Source organism: Corythoichthys intestinalis, chromosome 15, assembly GCF_030265065.1.
Source record: "Corythoichthys intestinalis isolate RoL2023-P3 chromosome 15, ASM3026506v1, whole genome shotgun sequence".
Taxonomy (NCBI): Eukaryota; Metazoa; Chordata; class Actinopteri; order Syngnathiformes; family Syngnathidae; genus Corythoichthys; species Corythoichthys intestinalis.
In genome coordinates this window covers 4,102,057-4,126,579 of record NC_080409.1, presented here as the reverse complement: position 1 = coordinate 4,126,579, position 24,523 = coordinate 4,102,057, and the positions used below count along the sequence as shown (strand labels likewise).

The following is a 24,523-nucleotide window of genomic DNA, read 5'->3' as shown; positions in this document are numbered from 1 at the left end:
TAATTTGAAAATCTGAATAAATGCATGAAATACAAATTAACCGTTTCTCATTGATTCATTTACCAGCTTTCAATTTAACATTTGACAATTGTACATTCAGTGTAAACAGTAAGTATATAAAAATATCTGGTAAACAATAATCATTCATGTATTTGTAAACGCCAAAGTGAAATAATTTGGCAACACAGCAAATATGAGAAGCCACACAGCACGATACCACCCGAGAGAAGGAGTGAGAAAGCTGGCCGTTATTGCTAGCAGCAGCCAGAAAACCATTGAGGACACTCTAGGTCAGCGGTCTCAAACCGACTCCACAAAGGGCCGCAGTGGGTCCTGGTTTTTGTTCCAACAGATCCAGCACAAACAGTTCAACCAATGAGGTTTCTACTAACATAAGCAGCACCTGATTGCAATCAACTGATTACACTTGTAAGAAACCAGATTGGTGAAAAGGTATTTGTCTCGTTTGGTTGGAATGAAATCCAGTACCCCCTGCGGCCCTTTGAGGACCGGTTTGAGACCACTGCTCTAGGTACACTGCCACTGACATTGCAAAAGGAAAAACAAATTACGAAAGGCATCGCAGAACTCATTGCGATGGGTTTGCAGCCTTACTGCGTTGTAGAGAATAGGGAATTTTGAAGAAAGTCAAAAGCAATAGAGCCGAGTTACGTCATCCCATCCCGACGCTATTTCCCTCACACGGCAGTCCGAGCTCTCTACAAGCAGACGAAAGAAGAAATCATGTCCTCGCTGTCGAATGTAGACCAAGTCACTGTTACGTGGAATACTTGGCCATCTGTAGCCACTGAATCATTTGTTACAGTAACTCCCAATTTCATAACCGATGAGTGGGAGCTGAAAGCACACATGCTTCTAACAAGAGCAATGTATGAAAGCCACACGGTGCTGCTATGGCTGAGCTGCTTAGCGGTGCTGAAAATGAATGGAACTATGCAAAAAAATTTGTTTTTACCAGGGGTGCACGATATCAACTTTTTGAAACCGATACCAATATTGATAATTTGCTGCTCTTAAAACCCAATACCGATATCAATAACTGATAATAAATTAGTGATGCAAGATAATACATTTTTCATCCGATACCGATAACCGATAATTTCCTCCTCATTCCAACCGATAACCGATAATGTCAAGCCGATAATTCTATTAAAAGATTTACCGTATTTTTCGGACTATAAGTCGCGTTTTTTTTCATATTTTGGCTGGGGGTGCGACTTATACTCAGGAGTGACTTATGTGTGGAATTATTAACACATTATGATATAATTTCACATGTTATTTTGGTGTTTTGCAGTGACACTGATGGTTTTGTAAAGTTGTTAGCATGTTCTTATGCTATAGTTATCTGAATAACTCTTTATAGCTATGGCCACGTTCGCGTTCTGCCTTTGGCAGTGTATGTTCAATTGTATTATTGACTTTTTTATCTTGAAATGGATGCATTTAGTTTGTGGCGCTTTCACGCCCACATGAGGGCGCACTCGCACTTGTTTATGTGATGAAGAGTGCTCACACGCCAGAAGAAGACGGACAGCTACGTAGCTCTGAGTGAGTAAGTGAGTGTGGGCGAGTTAGCAAAAGAGCATAGACGGCTGCGAACCTACTTTCATTGTTTATGCTTTTAAATCATCTCTACAGAGGCAACGCTTGCATGTATCATCTTTTCTGTTGTTGTTGTTGTGTGTTTTCCACCCGCGATCGGACACTTAGAGCCAGTTGTGTGGTTGTTTGAACGATGTGCTAATGATAGCGAACGCATCCTAACCTGTTACTTATTACTAATAGTACCTATGTATCATTTATTTACGTTGATGCAAACCTGTTTTCTATCGAGGACCAAATTGATTCAGCAAATTATACGGACGTCCAGCATTGTCTTTTGGGAGTTCGCTGTATAGCCAGGGCCGAGCCGTAATGTAGGACAGTATATTCACATTTCGTTGTTCATACACTGTACACTGTACATTTATTTAGCATGTTGTTCTCTATTGTATTTTTATATTAAATTGCCTTTCAAGATGACATGTCTGTTCTATGTGTTGGATTTTATCAAGTAAATTCCCCCCAAAAATTCGACTTATACTCGGGTGCGACTTGTATATGTTTTTTTTCTCTTCGTTGGGCTTTTTATGGCTGGATCGACTTATACTCAGGAGCGACTTGTAGTCCGAAAAATACGGTATGTAAAATTTTAAAGTATACACAAAAGAAAATATTACTGTGCAAAAGTATCATTTATTGCTCTTTTTTTCAACATAAAATATGAACAAGTCGTCAATTCAAACATCTAAATAATACAGATTGTCTGACATTGTGTAATGGTAAACCTTTGGCAACAATTACTTACAAAGTAAATACCTAAGTTGCACAAAAATGCCTTTAAAAGTAAGCCATTCCTAACATATATAACATTAATACACTGCAAAACACACCTCCTTAAAACTAGTCAGTTCTAAGTGTAAATCTATTGGCAATAAGTGAAATTATCTGCCATTGCTTCAAGTGTATTTCTCTCAGATTTCTTGGAAGAAAAATTACTAGCTGAAAATAATCTTAACAGCCTTGTTTTAAGCAATACATTAGTATACTTAATCCTGAAAAAAAAAAAAAAAAACTTGGAAGAAGGAAAGATTTTGAATAATATTTGTGGCTACAGAATATTGATTTAAGAATTTGATTATCTACTGTGACTAATTGAGCAGAGAAATAGGTTAAATTATTTGAAAAGTGATTGCTAATGTTATATGCTTTGTTGCACACTGTGAAAATGATTAACTCAAAAGAGCGAGATGTCATGTACCCATTCTGCAGCGCTTTGTTTACATTTGCGACTTTCACGACATTTGCTTTACAGCAGCTAAACTGCTACACGGCAGTACTATTTGGACGGAGTTGGAGCTCGCATCAGCGTGCGTGTTGTTTTGTGCCTGAGTTTTGTTAAACCGAAAATAAAGGCAGCGTTACAAAGTCATCTGACCGCTCGTCATTTTACATACTGAATGCATTATTGACTGGCTGACTTCGTTTTCTCCATGGTTAAATTATCATCTAACCACTGTGCCGTCATTATAAGCTTGCTTACTGGACATAACTTTTTCACGAAGAATGGTGGTTGTATAAACTGCATTATTTTTTTATCCAGGGCTTTGGTTCTCGGGTCATTTAGGTAAAAAAAAAAAAAACGTCTTGTCTCGGCGGCGGCAGCTACGTTCGTACCGGATAATCTGCCCGCCCCGGCCGGTTCGCCATGGCATATTCGGGTCCTGGCTCTGCTCGCACGCCGTGGGGGAATGCTCGAGAAACCGGGGTATTCGCCGGAGGTCCCGAGGCCGGGGAACAGGGCTCGGCCCGGAGGGGCGGGCTCCGTCGGAAGACGGCTATTTGCCGACTATCGGTCTCCAGTCGTGCCGGTGTTTAGCCTTAGATGCGAATATACCACCCGCCTTCGGCTGCATTCCCAAACAGCCCGACTCTGTATCGTCACAAGCCCTGTAGTTTAACTTAGTTAGTGTTTACAATAGCTGTAGCATTCCCGCTAGCAGCAGCCTCGTATTCGTTCCAAAAATCTTTGTGATGCAGTTTTAAATGGCTGCTGGATTAGTGGTTTTGAATGAGGACGCTTTCTTTCTGCCTCGTGGAACTTCTACGGTACATGTTTCGCAGATGGCGAGAGCGTCGTTTTTTCAGTAACAGCCGCCATAATATTCAACTACTTCTTGTCGTGTAACTCCGCCTCCTTAACCCCTCCTCCCTCAGGGGCTTCAGAGAGGGGAGGGGCTGAGGAGGCGGCGTGCTGAATTCTTTGGTTGCGCACATTTGGAGGCTAAATCAAGTACATAATTATCGGATTGCATTATCGGTTGAATTTTTTTATTATCTGGATTATCTGTGTGACGTCATAATTGCCATTATCGGCCGATAATTATCGGTGACCGATATATATTTATTATAAAGATACACGATAATAATTTTTAAATTTATATTCACCCGAGTTTTTGAACACCTGGAGGTTTAAAAATAACTAGCGGTGATTCAACATAGATTTGCCTTCGACCTACCCAGATTTTTCATAATGACATAATAACAGGGTAATCTAATTACTTTTTCCGCCGTTACAACGCCGTTACCGTTACTGACGGTCAAAAGCGATGCGTTACTTACTCTGAATAAATTGAAGAAACTACCAGCCGTGTCGAGTCGACTCTCTGCTCTGTTGATTTGTCATCCAAGACTTGGGGTGCGTTCAGGTTCGAGAATAGCACATTTACTTCTGACTCCAAGCTGTTTGTCCCTGCTCATTCAATTAGACAATGCTTTCCAAAGTTTGGTAACGTTTCTGCGTTTGCTACACCTGATGCTAGCCTCGTTCCCATCTCCCACTGTCAGCCAGCAATAATTCTGCTTCCATCTTGAGGACGGCAGACGCTTTGAAGGTGACGTGAATTGTTGGGAAACGCCTACCTGAATGCAGCCCCTCGAGAGATGCGATGGAAGCGTGTGATTGTGATTGGCTGAGGGTTAGAGTCATGTGTCGTGGTAAGCCAATCAGAGCCGGTGATTTCACAAGCAAACCGGAACAGCGCGTGCGTCAAACACACACACGCAAAACAGATGCACAGGGTCGGGATGGCAGAGCATTCAGAAGAAAAAATGTCCTTTAAGAGGTGGTGATATAGACACTATTTCAAGTTTGTCTAAATTAAAGGAAAGAACCTGCATGTAATGTGTAATTTATGTCCCGGGGCAAAGCTTTTGTCGACATCTGTGGTAAGTAATTCAAATCTGCTGAAGCACCTAACAAGTTAACTACCTGTCTGTTCTTCTCTATTACACTGACTCGAATACTGCTCAGAAAATTTCAAATTCTTTGACATACATTAAGTTCTTTTTAAAGTAACGGAAATAGTTACTTTCCCTGGTAATTAGTTACTTTTACTATGGAGTAGTTCCGTTACTAACTCAGTTACTTTTTGGAAGAGGTAGTGAGTAATGTAACTAATTACTTTTTTAAAGTAACGTGCCCAACACTGTACAGTAGTAAGGTTCATCACTCATTCCTCAAAACAAAAATATGGTAGAACAAAAAGGATTAATGGCTTGCCTTATAACAGTGCTTCTCAATTATTTTCTGTTACGCCCCCCCAAGGAAGACGTAAATGTTTCGCGCCCCCCCCCAACTCTCTGCCGCCACTGTAAATAGTATCATTCGTCTATATTACTATTATAAGTACGCCTCAGCCTAACATTGTGTCCTTTTTTTTTTCTATTAAAGAAAAAAAGTAACATAGATCAACTTATAATAAAGTATAACTTTTTTAACATTGTGTTGCTTGTAACAGAAAAGACTTAACGCGCATCAATTTGCCTGAAGTTAAAAAAAAAAAAAAAAAAAAAAAAAAAAAGTCACATCCAAACTGTAAAAATACACTCAAGGTACATTTTTGACCATTTGATACTGAAAAATAAAATGTAATAAAATCAGTAAATAATCACAAATTCAAATTGATTAGAAAAATTTACTCTTCAGGACAACATGCCAAAAAATTTGACCGAAAAAAAAAAAACAAAACTGAATAGAAGGGGGGGGGGGGCAGTCTTTGGACAGAAGGAAAGTTTTTATTTTCGCTGATTCACCACAGTGCTCACTGGTTTACTGATATAACACTGACAAAGCGGGACGATTGTGGAAATTGGCAGTATTCGGCACATTTTCGCTGAAAAATAGTCAAGCGGCTTATCAATGAGATTGAGGTCTAATGTCTTTAAGTGGCGTCTTAACTGATTTGGCTTCTCCGCTATAATCATTTTTATACTCAGTAAACAGTGGTCTTTCCTCATTTTCCACTATATTAAAAGTCAAAGGCAAACGGCCCGAAAAAAGCGCACTCTCGGCGGCCGAGGGAGAACCGTAGGTGAGGGCGGTGGTCGTGACGATCCCAAGCCGAAAACGGCACTTCTCGGCCGGACACGTGAGAACCGAAGAAGACAGTGGGTCGCTGCGTGAGTCCTGCTCTGCATGAGTCTCTTCCGTGTGCTCTTGCTTACTTCCAAAATACTGCACGCACTTTGAAAATGAGAGCGCCACTGCCACCCACGGAGTGGATGTGCAAGTACACTTTATTCTAGTACGGCAAAAAAAAAAAAAAAAAAGCATGTTCCCCGAGGTCACTCGCGCCCCCCCTGGCATCGCTCTGCGCCCCCCTGGGGGGGCGCGCCCCACCATTTGAGAAGTACTGCCTTATAATAATCAATGTAAACAGCAGTGAGTGAACCCATTTTCAATGAAGTATGAGGTTTCTTATCTGCATAGTCCGAAATCCTATCAGGCATGCTGACAAGACTAACATTACACGTCTATACTGTATGTCCGTGGTGAAAACCTACGTGCCTTACATGGTTGCCGATCGAAGTATGGAAGCGTGTGGACATCTCATCATACTTTGCCGTTAAACATTCATCTGAAAAGTGGCGGAGGCTTGGAATGATGAACCTGGCTCCAAATGACGAAGTAGCCGCCTGAATCCTATGTCTTCGACGGGGGGAAAGGGTTGGTTGTCTAGCGCCATCATTTCTATGTTCATCTTTGTGAAACTTTTCAAAGGCCTCCTTAAATGGTACAACCCCGGCTTATTAGCGGACTTTGGAATTGGATGGGCAGCTTCATTTGCAGCTCTTATTAAGATGTGTTTCTCGCCAGCCGTGCGGCACACTTGAGCGCGACGTCACAGAAAGGGAGCGCTTGATTTACAAACGCACACATCCCAATCCACCTATTCCTTTCTCGCCGGCCGTGCAGCACACTTGAGCGTGACGTCATAGAAAGGGAGCGCTTGATTTACAAACACACACATCCCAATCCACCAACACAGTGCCAAAAAAGTACATACAGTGCCCTCCATAATTATTGGCACCCCTGGTTCAGATGTGTTTTTTAGCTTCTAATATTTTTTTTTTTAATTCAAATAATATGGGACCTTAATGGGCAAAAAGAGAAAAATCCAACCTTCAATACAAGTGCATTTATTCAGTGGGGGGAAAAAATCCTACATAAAGAAATAATTATTTGAATCAAATAATGTGTGTCACAATTATTAGCACTAGGGATGTCCTGATCCAGGTTTTTGCACTTCCAATCCGATACTAATATTGTTTTGCACTTCCGATCCGATACCGATACCAGCCTATCTGAGCATCTGTTAAAGTTTAAAGTGATTTCGCCTCCTTACTTAGTTGTCAGACTCATGTTGAAAAGAGTTTTAGTACTCTTGATAACAACTAGCCAGCTGAATTAGGTGAGTTTGAATAACACGCAACGGTTGGTAACAAGAAACTGACCTGTTTATTCAATGACAAACACAAAACATTATAAATAACAAACAGAAATGGCATAGTCAGTCAGGAAAACATGCAAATAATATTGTAAACTGTCTTAAACAAGCAAAACACAAAAACAACCTCAGTGGAAAATCCCACAAACCCCCCAAGCTATTAGATGCTTTTAATGTTTCGTGCATTAGTTACACAAATTGTATAAAAAGCCTCTCAGGTTTAAATAAACGACTATTTCAGTATCAAGTAGGCCTGAACGATATTGGAAAAAACTATTGCTGCGATTTTTGGGGGGTTTGCGATATTATATTGCAATATTAGAAAAAGTATGTACACATATATATATATATATATATATATATATATATATATAAGGGCTGTCAAACGATTAACATTTTTAATCGAGTTAATTACAGCTTAAAAATTAATTAATCTTCATTAATCGCAATTAATCGCAATTCAAACCATTTATAAAATATGCCATATTTTTCTGTAAATGATATATATATTCTGTAAAATAAATTGTTGGAATGGAAAGAAAAGATGGATATATACATTCAACATACGGTACATAAGGACTGTAGTGGGCATTTCACTCTACTGTCATTTAAATCTGTCTGTGCTGTCCTCACTCCGAAGCGTCTACTTTTTCCAAAGCTAAACAGCTAGTGAACAACGCCTTAATAATCAGACTTCTTCCTTTTTCATCTGATTCATTAATAAAATGGCCTCAAACCATTGTCCTCTTTAGACCGTCGTAATACTACAAAAAAAATGTACACAAGCATTGCATTAGCAACAACGTTAGCTTAGCACGCTATACAGGTTCACTAAACATAAACAAAAAGCGTCTCATACAAAAAATATAACATTTCGCTTACTAACATAATAGTACATTCTTGACAACAACCATACTTACGGACAAATCTTGTCCAAGGATCATATAAGCACAACATTACAGCCCGAGACGTCGTGCAGCCATATTGAATTGGCAAGAAAACAATAAACCATGTCGCAAAGCGACCACAAGAGTTCGCTGTTAGCACAAAAAGCCTTGCTGTAAAACTTACCAAAAGGCAGAATACTGTCTGAGCAAGACATGTGCGTTAATTGCGTCAAATATCTTAACGTGTTTAAAAAATTAATTACCGCGCGTTAACGCGATAATTTTGACAGCCCTAATATATATATTTTTTTTTATTTTTTTTTTAAAGAAATTTTCACTAGATGACTTGAATAGCTGTTTGGAAAGACTTTGGATGACTACCAATGACCAGTATACAGTGATCCCTTGTTTTTCGCGGTTAATGGGGACCAGAACCCGTCGCGATAAGTGAAAAACCGCAAAGTTGCGCACCCCGCCCCCAAATTTTTATTTTTTTGTGTGTGTGTGCTCAATGTTTTTATTCAGATTTAGCATTGGAAAGAGATACATATAAGGCATGTTTTTTTTCTCAACTTTTCCCCAAAGTATGATTTTAAAAAATGTATATATTAATAAATGGTTTTAAGCACTTCAAATGTTATGTTATATTATGATCAGTTTTAAACATAACTGTCCAACCAAATCATTTTTGAACAAGAATAAAGTACTGTCGTCGAAAAATGCTTGGCTTTATTAAATACTTCTGTTTATCTACCTTAGCTGTGACTCTTGTTGGACATGTAGAAATTACAAACTCCTCACGATCATTTCTGGCATTTAATTTATATGTCTCAAACGTCTCCACACACACCACACACACACACACACACACACACACACACACACACACATTCATTTCAAAGCGGCTTCCTTGAAGAAATTGTTTTACAAGTTAAACGATGATTGACAGCTGCTGCGCTGTGATGTCCGCTTCTTTGGCAAGATCAAAAATACCAGCATTGTTAACTTTAATAAGCAAGTGCTGCAGTGACTGTGAGGTTCAAAGAGTGTGTGAGGCTCTGCTCAGAGCAGAAAGCAAGTCATTTGTGGATTAAAAAAATAAAAATTTTCGCACGTCCTTGCGATGGGACTATCGCACACGCACACATCGCGATGGCGATGTTTAAACGATATATCGTTCAGGCTTAGTATCAAGTTAACATTTTAAAACAGTAAATAAAATAGTCCCCATTCTGTATCAGCGGCTTTAAACTACTTTCAATTCATTTAATTTTGCGAATCAACTGTTAAAGTTGTTAAAATTGCTCTCGTTATTCCATAATTTCCCTTCTGTCTACTTTCGATATGTGAAAGTTTTAAAACTGTTTTGAAGATAGATTTAAGTCATGATTTTACCAATTCAGGAGTATTTTAGATAAAAAGTTAATTAGGTTCGCTTGGAAGGTTCACAACAGCCTGCTTTGAGATGGCGGCTGTTTACTAATGCAACTAGTTTTCAATACTTCAATGTTGCTAACGCCGTCGAGTCTGTCATCCTGCATCAAGTTCTATATACATATGATATCTATTATCTACAGTAAAACGATGTTGACGTAGTTTGTAGCAGCTGTCAGCAGCAGTCAGGTATTCTTGTGTTTTTTATCCAGCGGCATTGAGTTGAGCTAAAGCCATGAGTTGAGCATTGGCATTACCCGGGTCTATGACAAGTATGATGTTTACTCTGATGTGACACTTCAGAGTGGGGGCCCGGGCGCAGTGTTGTAGTGTAAAACACAACTCTGTTAGTAGTGACCACTCGCCTCTTTCCGAGCTGTCACAAATCCAACATTCAGGACAGAAGATAGGACAGAAGATAGAGACTGTGTCCGTGCCTCGTATAGTGAACAGGGAAAAACAGAGTACTATAGGAACGAGACCAAAGAATTTAACACATATAGCCCCTGATAGCAGTGAAAATAAAATAGCTCTTAATAAATATATAAAATGCGGATTATTAAACATCAGGTCAATCTCGCCCAAATCTCTGCTAGTTAATGACTTAATTGGGGAATATAATATTCATATTTTGGCCCTGACTGAAATTTGGCTTCAGCAGGATGACTTTGTTAGACTTAATGAATCCACACCCCCAAGTCACGTGAATTTTCACACAGCTAGAAGCACGGGCCGTGGAGGGGGGATAGCAGTAATATCACACTCTTGTTTAGGTATGAGCCCAAAAAGTAAAGCTAATTACATTTATAACTCCTTTGAAAGTCTAGCACTATCAATTATAGATGCTAACTGGAAGAACCAAAAACCAGTTCTTTTCATAGTGGTTTACCGTCCCCCTGGTCCCTACTCACAGTTTTTGTTAGATTTCTCTGACTTTTTATCTAGTATTTTGCTAAGCTGGGATAGAATTATAATTAGGCCTGAACGATATTGGAAAAAACTATTGTTGCAATTTTTTTGAGGTTTGCAATATATTGCGATATTATATTGCGATATTATATATATATATTTTTTTTTTTAATCTTTTTTAAAGAAATTTTCAATAGATGACTTGAATAGCTGTTTGGAAATACTTTACTTGACACACCGTGACCACAGTGTATTCATATATTACCGTTTCATTTGTGAATGATGAAGATTGCTTTATGAAGGGATCCAGGAAGCCATGTCTGCACAAAATAGATCATTTATTGAACACAATATTTTACACTTCAACAGCAGCAAATACATTAAATGATAAATAAAAGAGCAGGTGCATTAGTCCCCTAAGCTTTTGACAAAATATAACAATAAATAAAAACTTCTGTAAAATAACAACAAAGTTGTAAACATATTTGAACAAAAATATTAAATATGACAAATAAAAGAGTTGTTCACAAACTATAACAATAAATATAAACCTCAGTAAAACAACAAAGTTGTCAACATATTTGAACTTAAATATTAAATCTGACTAATAAAAGTGCAAGTGCATTAGTCCCCTGAGCTGTTTACACAAAATATTACACTATAAAACTGCAAAACGGCAACAAAGTTGTAAAAATATTTAAACAAAAATATTAAGTGTCAAAACTTTATGTGCAGCAGTACTATATATAGTTATTTGAAAAATACGATTTACAATAAATTTAAATATAAAAGAAACAGAAACTCAATTGACCTTGTAAATAATTGACCTGAATAACTGCAAATAACTGATGAATAACAGAACCAAATTTCCTGCCTTCCTGATAGCTGTCACATGAATAAAAAGAAGAAAAGACATTCCTCCAGCTGTGTTATGTATTTGTCTGCATATCGTCCACCTTCCTTGCTCAGCAATTCTCAACTGGGTCTCATAGGTTTTTGGCCATGACTACTAGTTTATCCACTATTGCAGGCTTGAGACAAGAACGTTGGCACGTAACAATGTTCCCACCTGTACTAAAAAGCCTCTGATGGGAAGGTCTTAGCAGGAATGCATAGATACCTGCGTTTTAAATGGTCCCACATGTTCGACAGATTACTTCTTGTTGATGCAACCATGACGAGGCACTGTCGACAGGGCTGTTTTTTGTCCCTTATAGTCTTTTTCTTGCCAAAATACTTCCAAAACTCCTTCTGGAGACGGTCTTGCCTCATTTCCTTGCTTCAACGTGTTGCTTTCTTGCTTTCACTTTGAGAACGGCCCCTCCTCCCTCCGCTCTGCTGTTCGGCCCCTCCTCCCTCCACTCCGCTGCCGCGGGGGAGGGGGAGGAGCCGATGACTTGCTGGAGGGAAAGAGAAGCTGTGCGCTCTCCTTCCCTCTCCTTCCTCAAAACAAACGTTTGTGGATTAAAAAAAATGAAATGAAAAAACTATCGCACGTCCTTGCGATGGGACTATTGCGCATGCGCACATCGCGATGGCGATGTTTAAACGATATATCGTTCAGGCCTAATTATAATTGTAGGGGATTTTAATATACATGTTGACGATTAAAGTGACTCCCTTGGTAAGGCCTTTAACGACCTACTAGATGGGACTGGCTTCATTCTAAATGTAAATAAACCAACTCATAGTCATAAGCACACCCTGGACTTGATTTTAACCTACGGTACGGAGATTAGTGATCTTAGTGTCCATCCCCACAACCCCGTACTGTCTGATCATTTTCTAATTACCTTTCAGTTTAAGCTTCAAGATAATCCGCCACTAGTGACTAGAACTCAGATGAAAAGGACATTAGGTGATCGCTCTGTTTCAGAGTATAAACAGATAATTCAGCCTATATTTGCCTCCCTGTCATCTAATTTTGAAGGAATAATGTCCGGCCTTGCTGTTAATGACGAGTTTGTTGATCGTGTTATGTCTACGTTTCGTACTACCCTCGATGTCGTCGCTCCCTCCAAATTAAAGTTTATCAAGCAGAGACGAGCCTCTCCCTGGTATAATGCTGAAACACGCTCTCTTAAACAATCGACACGTAAGTTAGAAAGACTTTGGTGCCGTTCCAACACAGAGCACACCCTCTCTGCCTGGAAACACAGCTTAGTGACATATAAGCAGGCCTTGCGTACGGCTAAAACCAGATATTACTCATCCTTAATAGAGGAAAACAAAAATAATCCTAGGTTTCTGTTCAGCACTGTAGCAAGGCTGACAAACAGTCACAGCTATATAGAACCTTATATCCCAACCACCCTTAGCTGTGATGACTTCCTAAAAATTTTTATCAATAAAATCGCAACTATTAGAAATAAAATAAATGAATCACTTCCAGTTATTAGGTCTGATAAAGTGCAGACAAAGAATTCGGAATCTCCTATAAACCCCTCTAAAATATTAAATAACTTTACCACTGTAGACCAAACTGATGTAATTTCAATTATAATGTCCTCCAAACCATCAACGTGCCTCCTCGACCCAATTCCAACCAAACTTTTTAAAGAGACCCTGCCTCTAACTATTGACACTATCTTAAATATAATAAATACCTCATTAGTTACAGGCTACGTGCCGCAGTCCTTTAAATATGCAGTTATTAAACCGCTCTTGAAAAAACCTACTCTTGATCCTGATATTTTGGCCAATTATAGACCTATTTCTAACTTACCATTTCTCTCCAAAGTCCTTGAAAGAGTGGTAATTAAATAGCTCTGTCAGCACCTACAGGACAATAGTTTATTTGAACAGTTCCAGTCTGGCTTTCGAGCTCATCATAGCACTGAAACCGCATTAGTTAAAGTAACTAATGACTTGTTACTTGCCGCTGACATTGGATTAGTCGATTAGTCGATCCTGGTTCTGTTGGACCTGAGTGCAGCCTTTGACACAATCGACCATAATATCTTATTGCAGAGATTGGAATGTGACATAGGCATTAGAGGAGCAGCCCTCTGCTGGTTTAAATCATATTTATCTAATAGGTACCAGTTTGTCAATGTAAACCAGCAATCATCATCGTACTCTAGAGTTAGTTATGGTGTGCCGCAAGGATCTGTCCTCGGGCCCATCTTGTTTTCGCTGTATATGCTTCCTCTAGGTAATATCATCAGAAAACATAGCATTAACTTCCATTGTTACGCTGACGACACACAACTGTATTTATCAATTAAACCTGAGCAGGTCAGGCAAGTAGAAAAACTAAGCGCCTGCGTCAGAGATATAAATACCTGGATGAGCACTAACTATCTTCTACTTAACCCTGAAAAGACAGAAGTCCTTATAATAGGCCCGAAAAGTGTTAGAGACTCTTTAGCTGCCCAGATAGTCACTCTGGACAATGTAAGTGTAGCCTCCAGCGCCACAGTTAAAAACCTAGGAGTTTTATTTGACCCTGACTTATCGTTTAAAGCACACATTAAACAAACCTGTAGAACGGCTTTCTTTCACCTGCGCAACATCACCAAAATTAGAAATATTTTATCTAAAAGCGATGCAGAAAAATTAATTCACGCGTTCGTTACATCGAGATTGGATTACTGTAACTCCCTACTTGCAGCTTGTCCGAAAAGCTCTCTAAAAGCTCTTCAGCTAGTCCAAAACGCAGCAGCAAGACTTTTAACAGGAACCAATAGAAGAGAGCACATCACCCCTGTGCTCCAGGCACTTCACTGGCTTCCAGTCGAGTTTAGAATTAAATTTAAAATACTCCTTCTTACATTTAAGACCATTAATGGGTTGGGGCCACCTTATCTCACCGATGCTCTGGTTCCATACCGCCCCAACAGAACACTCCGATCTCAGAATGCAGGTCTACTGGTAGTTCCCAGGGTTTCTAAAAGTACTGTCGGAGCTAGAGCCTTTAGCCACCAAGCCCCTGTTTTATGGAATCAGCTTCCAGCTAGTATTAAAGAAGCCGAGACAGTCTGCACATTTAAGATTAGATTAAAAACGTTCCTATTCGACAAAGCTTATGGTTAGGCTAGTTGAAGTCAGAGTAGACTCACAGTTTAGTCTAAGCTGCACTAGAAGCTATAATGCTGGGGGCAGTACAGCCGCTGAGTTCTATCTCCTTTTCTTACTCTACCTACCACTTGTCTTACTTTATTTCTATTTTCCAATGTTAATATCTAGTTGTCTAGTCTCTTCATCACTAGTCACCCGGTGTCCCCCCCCCCCTCTGGGGAGGGGCTATTTTTCAGCTGCAGCCTCCTGACTGTCCGGACCCCTGGCTGGATAGACGTCCTCGCTGCTACCCCCGTCTCATCTGATTAGAGGGACCTCTTCTTGCTCCTTTACTCCACTGTATTTTTACAGACTATAACTTCGCTTGCTAATTCCCATTAGCAGTTCTGGGGTTCCTGTCTATCCGTCCTGGGAGTGGATCTCTCCTGACTGTGGTACTCCCCAAGGTTTCTCATTTTTCTCCCAATTGACTCTGGAGTTTTTGGAGTTTTTCCTTGCTGGCATGGAGGGTCTTAAGGATAGGGGATACCCAGGACTTGAACTGTATCTATTCATCTTTGTTGCTTCATTTCTAATTGTGTATCATATTGCCTCTGTAAAGCCCTTTGAGACTTCTGTTGTGATTGAGGGCTATACAAATAAAATTGAATTGAATTGAATTACTCTAGGGACGCAATGCGGTCCGTTTCTCATTGAGTCCCGAAGACCGCGCTGTGTATTAGTTCCGCTTTGCTTGACATTTCAATAATCAGAATTTGGATGTTTGTGAATCGTTCTCAAATCTTCCACGGCCGAATCGCTCAAGGATGTAATGACGGCTGGGTATGTTGTACCGTGGTTCTAAGTGTTGGATGGTGCGTCTTTACTCACGAGAGATAATGGCTCGTCATCCAGAATAAATTCTTCGGCAATGACTCTTACTGTTATTCCCTGGGCTTTGGGACTGTCGAGTGCCAGTTTGTCACGCATAGCAAAAGGTTCTGTCAGTGTTAGTTGCGTAGGACCTTTCTTTTTGTCTTAGGTTTTCTTAACATACTTCTTATGTTGTTTGTGGTGGTATTTCGCTAAATGCTTGATGGTTGTATTAAAACTTCTTACAGCTTTACCACCACGCTTGACTTTATTGTGGCATATGTTGCACTCTGCCTCTTCGTCGTCCTTTAAGGTGAAATGATCCCACACAGCTGACATTTATACCGATAAACTCTCTCGGTAAATTGGGAGACGGTAATGTGAATGTAGTGTGTTGAAGGTGTGCCGTAAAATGCGGACCGGATTTTAGGGAAACCGAAGCAAAAACTGGAATGGATTATGTAAATCGGTGCGCTGGAAAACCCGGACCGGAGAGATATAAAAAAAAACTGGATCAGAAGTCTGGATCGGAATTTTTCCGTGTTGGCCGATTCGATACCGATGCGCATTTTTTTGCCCATATCGGCGTCCGACCCGATCCAAATATCGGATCGGGACATCTCTCTTCTCGTGTTTGGAGGAGAAAGAATACTCGATTGCATCCAAAGAACACCATACCCACTGTGAAGCGTGGGGGTGGAAACATCAATCTTTGGGAATGTTTTTCTGCAAAGGGACCAGGGGAAATGATCTGTGTAAAGGAAAGAATGAATGGGGCCATGTATCGAGAGATTTTGAGTGTAAATCTTCCATCAGCAAGGGCATTTAAGATGAGACATGGCTGGGTCTTTCAGCACAATGATCCCAAACACACAGCCAGGGCAACAAAGGAGTGGCTTTGTAAGAAGTATTTCAAGGTCCTGGAGTGGCCTAGCCAGCCTCCAGATCTCAACCCCATAGAAAATCTGTGGAAGGAGTCGAAAGTCCGTGTTGCCCAACGACAGCCCCAAAAGATCACTGCTCTAGAGAAGATCTGCATGGAGGAATGGGCCAAAATACCAGCAAAAGTGTGTGAAAAGCTTGTGAAGAGTTACAGAAAACGTTTGGCCTCCGTTATTGCCAACAAAGGATACATAACAAAGTATTGGGATGAACTTTTGGTATAGACCAAATACTTATTTTCCACCATGATTTGCAAATAATAATAAAAAATAAAATAAAAATAAAAATAAAAATCAAACAATGTGATTTTCTGGGGTTTTTTCCACATTCTGTCTCTCATGGTTGAGGTTTACCCATGTTTTAAAGTGGGAGAACTTGCACAACTAGTGGTTGACTAAATACTTATTTCCCCACTGTATATATATGAATTTAAAATAAAGATCTAGCTAGTAAAATGTTGTACATACGTTTTAAAGCAATAAAACAAACAAATAAAAATGATTGAAATAAACTAGAATCCTACAGAGGGCATCCTTTGGGCATAGGTCAAAATTATTTTTCGAACAGATGATGTGACTAGCACCTTAAAGATGGTCCTTTGCTTTGCTTAGCCAAAACTACACCTGAGGAGGCAAGAAGGATATTTGAAATTTCTTTGTTTCATGTTTTGCTCCCCTCCCTCCCACAAAAGTCAAACTCGACCTATTCTTTCATTTCCATTTTGATTTGTTTTTTTTTCTAAAGTGATATACAAAAAAGCCTGTCGCAATATGCAATAATTCCATTTATCGCACGGTAAATTAAAATGAAGGTGGTAATTTTTCCGCTGCGATTTATCGCCTCGCGTGCACGTGCTTACGCACGTGCAGCAGACGTGCCGTTAAATGTTCGGCTTCCTTGTTACCAACTACGCAAAATGTATCTTCGATCCGGGTCCGGCAAAAAATAGCGCCGGAGCCCATCCGTTCCCATTATATCCTATTGTTCAACGTATACTGGCTGCGTCAGTGCTGCAGATTGACTGCGGACCATCTCCAGCGTGCCGGAGCCCGATGGATGGTTTAGGATATTTTCTATTTTTGCCGGAGACGCATCCGTCAAAATGGGCGGAGCCGTGCGTGGAGTCAACAGCCCAGTTGCTTATTCGCGGTTTAACCAGCAAGCATGGACAAAGAACGCTCCGTGGAGCTGGAAAGTCACTAATTGATTTATGACGCAGCAGATCATCAATATAAGGTAGGGGTGTAACGGTACACAAAAATCTTGGTTCGGTACGTACCTCGGTTTTGAGGTCACGGTTCGGTTCATTTTCGGTACAGTAAGAAAACAAAATGCAAAATATAAATGTGCTAGTTGTTTATTATACACCTTTGTGCTTTCAACAATAGGAACATTAGCCTATACAAAGCTAGAATTCTGCTCAAAAAGTAGCGGGTATTTAAAGATAATCCAACAACAATTTGCCTTTCAGACCCCGCGTATTGTCAGCTTTCTTTCTGAAAGAAAGAAAAAAAAAAAGAAGTCCTGTGCTAAAGAGAAAAGAAATCCCAATGACAAAGATTTTAACATGTATTTTACAAATGAAATGCCTCAATGAATCATTTTTTTTTTCTAATGAACGGTTTTCAAAAGCTTTATTGGTGGATTTTCTCAAGTTTACGCGCCACACAAAAATTAATACATTTAATTGTGTAAGCAGGATCTGTATATTATTCTTATTATTTAATTACAAGTGTTTTAGCTCATTTCAATTTATTTTATTTTATTATGTGTTTATATTTCACAAATGTGATGTAGTATCCATTTATATTGTATATTTTATATAACTTTAGTTCCTATGTGAATATTAGTTCCTACTTGTTTTGTTGTGGTAGGAGAGTTTTGTAGTGAACACGGGGCCTTGTTGGTAATTATAGCATAGAAGACAGCAGTAAATCAACAAAGACAAGTCAACTGTGCCCCGATCTACCACTCAAGAGATCTGATGGACTCAAAAGTGGGTTACGATTGCATATTAGTTTGAAAATCGACCGGATCCACCTTATTTTTACACGAGTGACTTCTGGTTTGCCCGAGCCTAGCTAGAAGTATTGACGCAGGAGGGCCGCGTCTCGCGTCAAATAATAAACTCTGCCGTTCTTTTCGCGTGCGTCGCATTAAGCTGCTTCTGGGACGTGTGCGGCCGCACTGCGACTGGTGTGCATTGGCTGATTGACTTTACACCTGCGTTTCACTGCGTTCTCGTGGCGGCCACGTTGTTGCGCCGTTGACGTTTCTTACTGTCCTACCGTGTTGGTCCTCATTATAGTAGTGAAGACGGAGTAAATATAATCTATACAAAGAAACTGTAACCCGATCAACTCACAGCCTCGAAAAGTAAGGGTTACATTACGTCAGAAACTCGTTCAGTACGCCTCCGTTCCGAACCGAGCACCCAGAACCGAAACAGTTCACGTACCGTTACACCCTTAATATAGGGACAACATTAAAAAGGAAGCTGTATGGTATCCTATTATGTGTGTTTTTCTGGCAATGATAACAAACACACGACGTGCTGAAAACTTTTTAATTAACACACGGCGCTAACAACACTTCCTCAACCAGGCTCTCGGCAGGCTGTGTCTGTGTCTCTCACTGCCGCGTCACATGAACCCAAAAAACATCACCGTCGCGTGCGCTTCAGGGTGCCTCGGAAAACATCCAATCAGAATATTGCACATTGAACCCCATAGCAGAAGCTATGAGGGGAAAAGTTTTCATTTGCCGAAATGCTTCAGTTACAATTTTATTTTTTTCTTGAAAAAGACATTTTATTTTGTGTTTCTGTGCGGTATTAACATTGTTGTTGTTGAGAGAAATGGTGGAGGAAATGTTTTGTATTCATAAATGTGTCCTCAGTTGATGTTGAAGTAATGTTCCTATTGCTTGTTATTATTGACATTATCTTTTCTCCACAAGATGGCAGGATGGGACTTAATTGTCTAAAGTGCTACATTTATTACTTCTTTGTGTTTGACTTTGATGACTTTGATTTGTGGGATTGCCTGTGAAGACAGCAATGAGAGAGGATGTCTCCGCATGTCGATGGAAATTAAATACGCCGAGTTTTGGCTGAAAGACAACTTATTCTCCGTCAATTTTTCCTACGAATGCAACGTTGAGCTGCAACCACCTCAACAGGTTATGGGCCCAGGAGTCATTCGAAGGTAAAGTCAGTTTCCACCGTGTAGAAGGTCGCGAAGGACAGCTTGCTCATGGACTGCTGATTAGCGGAAAAAGCTAACAGGCAACATGGATCCACGAGGAACAAGTAGGTTACCTCGACTGGCATTTGACGGAGATTAAGCTAAATATGGACTCTGGGAAACTAAAATGTTGGGACATTTTCATCTAATCGGGCTAAAGAAGACAGTGCTGGTAGGCCCAAACACTGAAGCCGAGAGAGAAAATGATGAAATGAAAAATGCGGACGCATATGCTGAAATGATACAACTTCTTGATGATAAAAGCCTTTCATTAATAATGAGAGATGCGCCAAAAGACAAAAAAAATAATAATAATAATATCTACCTGTGAAGCTGAATATATGGCACTGGCTTCAACCATACAAGAATGCCTATTTAGAACAACTACTAGGTAGCATTGATCATTATCAGTACACTCCAACAATTGTACACGATGACAACCAAGAGACAATCGCTCTTGCCAAAAATCCTGTTAACAGACAGAGATGCAAGCACGTAGACATAAAATATCATTTTATTTGATCTACTGTGAATCAGGGAAGAGTAACATTGACGTATTGTCCAACGGATGACATGATAGCTGATATCATGACAAAACCTGTAACAAAGTTAAAATTGAAGAAGTTTGACAGTGCTATTTTTGTCATTTGAAATGTAAAATTTCATTTGGTTGTTAAAAAGGCATCAACATGCGAACAAGTGGGGGTGTTGAGAGAAATGGTGGAGGAAATGTTTTGTATTCATAAATGTGTCCTCAGTTGATGTTGAAGTAATGTTCCTATTGCTTGTTATTATTGACATATTATCTTTTCTCAACAAGATGGCAGGATGGGACTTAAATGTCTAAAGTGCTACATTTATTACTTCTTTGTGTTTGACTTTGATTACTTTGATTTGTGGGATTGCCTGTGAAGACCGCAATGAGAGAGGATGTCTCCGCATGTCGATTAGAGCTGTCCCGACTAGTCGACATAGTCGACGTCATCGATGACGTAAATCCGTCGACGAGCACAACATCCCGTCGACGGTAAATGAAGGGTTAAAAAATATATATGCGTGGAAAGTTCAGAATGTCGGATGCTCTGAATGCAAGCGGGGAAAGCGGCACAAAGCCAAAAAAAGCGCACCAGAGTGTCCAAAACATTGACTTATTTCAAAGAAACAACGGAGGGTACACTCTTCTGTCCTGTTTCTTCAATGCCAAGCTTGGCTGCACGTAGGCCGTGAATAAACACCTCAAATGCCGTCACCCAGTTTGTAATTTTTTTTTTTTTTTTTTCATTTTTTGTACACCAGAGGGTGCTGTCGCCTTACTGAATAATAATGTTTAATTGACAACGGGCCTATAAATGGTGCTATTAGTATTGTCCTTAATGCTAACTGAAAGGTTTATTTCATGTTATGGTTTATTTTATGGTATAGAAAATTATATAAGGTTAAAAGGTCATAAATATATACAGTATATACAGTAATTGCACTCAAGGGAGAGATTGTCAATGATAAGGTAATAAATTAAGGCAGGGGTGTCCAAACTTTTTGCAAAGGGGGCCAGATTTGGTGTGGTAAAAATGCGGGGGGCCGACCTTGGCGAATGTCCTTTACACTACATTTAAAAACAATATATTTTGGCAAATTTTAGCAAGCCATTCAGTGTGTCACATTTGCCTTATTATTTTTTAAAAATAAATAATTTCTACAATCTCGCAACTTGCCTTTGTGGCTTTCTCTTTCGACTCTCGGGCTCTTACGAAATAGTTCTGCTGTGAAATTAAACTAGCTTCAAGTTAGGGCTGGGCGATATGGCCTTAAACATGTATCACGATAAATTGAGCAGATTTATCTCGATAACGATAAATGACGATAAATTCGCCCAAGCGTACTGTTATATAATTTGAAAATCTGAATCAATGCATGAAATACAGATTAACTGTTTCTTGTTGATTTATTTACCAGCATTCAATTTCATATACTGTATTTAACAATTGTACATGCAGTCTAAACATTAAGTTTATAAAAATGTAATGTAAGCAATAAGAATTCAAGTATGAACATTTATAACAGCGTGTATGACTTGAACAATGTACATTATCAAAATCAATATGCCTGTGCAAACATGTCATTGTAACACAAATGACTTGCAGCTTGAACAGTACACTTCAAAAAGACAACTTGTTAATGGCTGCTGTGACATAATTATTAAATACAAGTGTTTACATTATGGTTTCAGGGTCCCCCCCAGTGCATTTTTTAATAAATGCACGCACAAATGAAACCCCAAACAAACAGAGAGAGACACACACACATTAAAGCTATATTGATCTTCTTCAAATGAAACGCTTAAGATTTTATGATAGCAATAATGACACAGAAATAAGCACATACAGAAAAATAGCTGGGGCCATTTCTCGGTCATTATAAGTTTCGCCGTTGGATTGTACTTTAAGCTGAATGCTTTACCATCACAAAAGCTATCAGAGGAATCACACACAGACAGATACAAAATAATGCCACATAGTAATTGCTAGATGCAGTCCGTTCCCAATCCACTCATTAAGTTCAGCCGTTTCGACAAGTTAGAGCCGCTATCCGACTACATCACGTTCATTTGTAGCGTTAGCCGCTAGCTAGTGTTAGCCTGGCTACCAGGAGAAAGCACTGAAAGCACCATCTCCGGAAATTGTGAGAACAGCAGGGAGGACGGCGGGTGAAAGCCCGTCTGGATGCCACCAAGAGTCTACTAAATGTCGGTTAAAAGTTTGGTGAACCTCCCTTAAGCCACACTCCATCACGTTTTGCTTGTAGCGTTAGCTGCTAGCGTTAGCTTACTGGGCTTTTGTTTGATTGGCTCCTTGATGATCACGTGACTCCCTACGTAAGCCCATTGACGGTTTCTTAAAGGGGAATGAACATAGACGGACAACACAGAATCAAAGCGGGATGAAAAGACTATATTTTCTTGTTTTATTAATTTACCGAATTTACCGACATGGTCAAAATTACGTCGGTCATCGTTAAGAATTTCGGTGACGGTAAATTTTCGGTTTACCGCCCTGCTCTACTTCAAGTTGCTTCAATTTCTTGCTGTGTATCTTCCCTCTGATCTTGTCGTACATGTCAGCGTGTCTTGTTTGGTAATATCGCCTCACATTGAAATCTTAAAAACAGCGACTGTCTCTTTGCAAATGAAGACACAGTTGTTGCATATTTTAGTGAAGAAATAGTCCAATTTCCACCTATATTTAAAGCGTCGGCCGTCACAGTCAACTTTTTTTGGTTGATTTTTGCCATTTTAGAAAATGGAATGGGTCACACGGGGTAATGTTGCTTAGCCCTTAAATACCTGCAACATGAAGCAATTATTCGAGAATCCCAAAATTTGAAAAATAAGGTCCTAATGAAACCTTTTTTTCAAATTTGTAAAAAGAGAGTCAAAATGAATATGTGTAACAAGTGCTCTAATATCAATAACCCATGCTAAATCATGTTTTTTTCTCATGGAACCTGCAGATGAATGTGTTGACTTGCATCCATCTTTTTTTCAAAATGTCAAAATTCTAAATTAGTCTCAAAATCATGAAATTGTAGGTCTTTAAAATGTGATACATTTGGCAATAAAGGGTTAAAGTGCTGCTGCCGTTTAGTGGGTGAATGAGGAGCAGCATTTCGTGTGTAAGCTACTTCATATGCTGGTTGCAGTACTGCTGACCAATTTATTAAGTCTGTGTGTGGGCCAGACATTATTGATTTTATGACAGAGGCTGGGGGCCGGATGAAATTTGACCACGGGCCGCATTTGGCCCCCGGGCCGGACTTTGGACATGTCTGAATTAAGGTAAAGGCAATTCATTGATATATAAATAAGGTTTAAAAGGAAAAAGGTGAAAAGTTTTTGTTAATTTCTAATTGTGTTGTTTTATTTGTGTGCACCGCAGCTCTTACAGTGTGATTACATCAAGGATGGAATAAAAGTTGTAAAACATCAGTTTAAGAGACCACCTTTTCAATCGAGATGCTACACTAGTTAATTCTATCAGCATTTGAACTCATTGTTTGCGATTTATTATTGTTGTTTACGTGTTTATTTGTACTTTAATAAATAATTTAAGTGTTCCAATATGTTTTTTATGAATTGATAAGCGTCAACAAAAATTTCATTGCTAAATTAGTAAACAAAAACCCCAAAAAAATAATTAAAAAAAAAATTATTAGATTAGTCGACTAATCGTAAAAATAGTCGGCTGACTAATCGGGAGAAAATTAGTCGTTTGGGACAGCCCTAATGTCGATGGAAATTAAATACGCCGAGTTTTGGCTGAAAGACAACTTATTCTCCGTCAATTTTTCCTACGAATGCAACGTTGAGCTGCAACCACCTCAACAGTTGTCTTTAACTTAAAAGAGGCATGATCTATTGTTTTTGTGATTTCTTAAAAAATATTTTTGAATTGAAGAGTAAACATTTATTACGTTTAAATGGGTATACTTGATCTATGAGGATGGCGTGGCTCAGTGAGGGTAGTCGTCCCCCAACCTAGAGGTTGTGGGTTTGATTCTCTGCTCTGATGAACTTGCCTAAGTATCCTTGAGAAAGCTATTGAACCCCACATTGCTCCTGGTGGTCCAGTAGGTGTATGGCGATGTAGTGTAAAGCGCTTTGAGAGCCTTGAAAGGTTAAAAGCGCTATACAAGTATAACACCATATACTTTATTCTTGCTGTGTTATTGTAAATTAGTTTTTAAAAATGGGGGGGCGCAATTGTTACATATTTATGTCACACTGTTGTTGCCATAGTGTGCACTTCCTGTGGGTGTGGTATTACAGTATAAAGGGAATCTCTGTTCTATTCAAGTCTCTGCCTTACATGTACTTAGATTAAGGAAG

General features: G+C 39.4%; 1 protein-coding gene across 6 annotated transcripts in view; it reads right to left on the bottom strand.

Annotated features, from left to right (window-relative positions):
- The window catches only part of LOC130931246 (uncharacterized), a 159,601-nt gene that overhangs the window by 86,090 nt on the left and 48,988 nt on the right, over window positions 1-24,523 (bottom strand). The window lies entirely within an intron of this gene.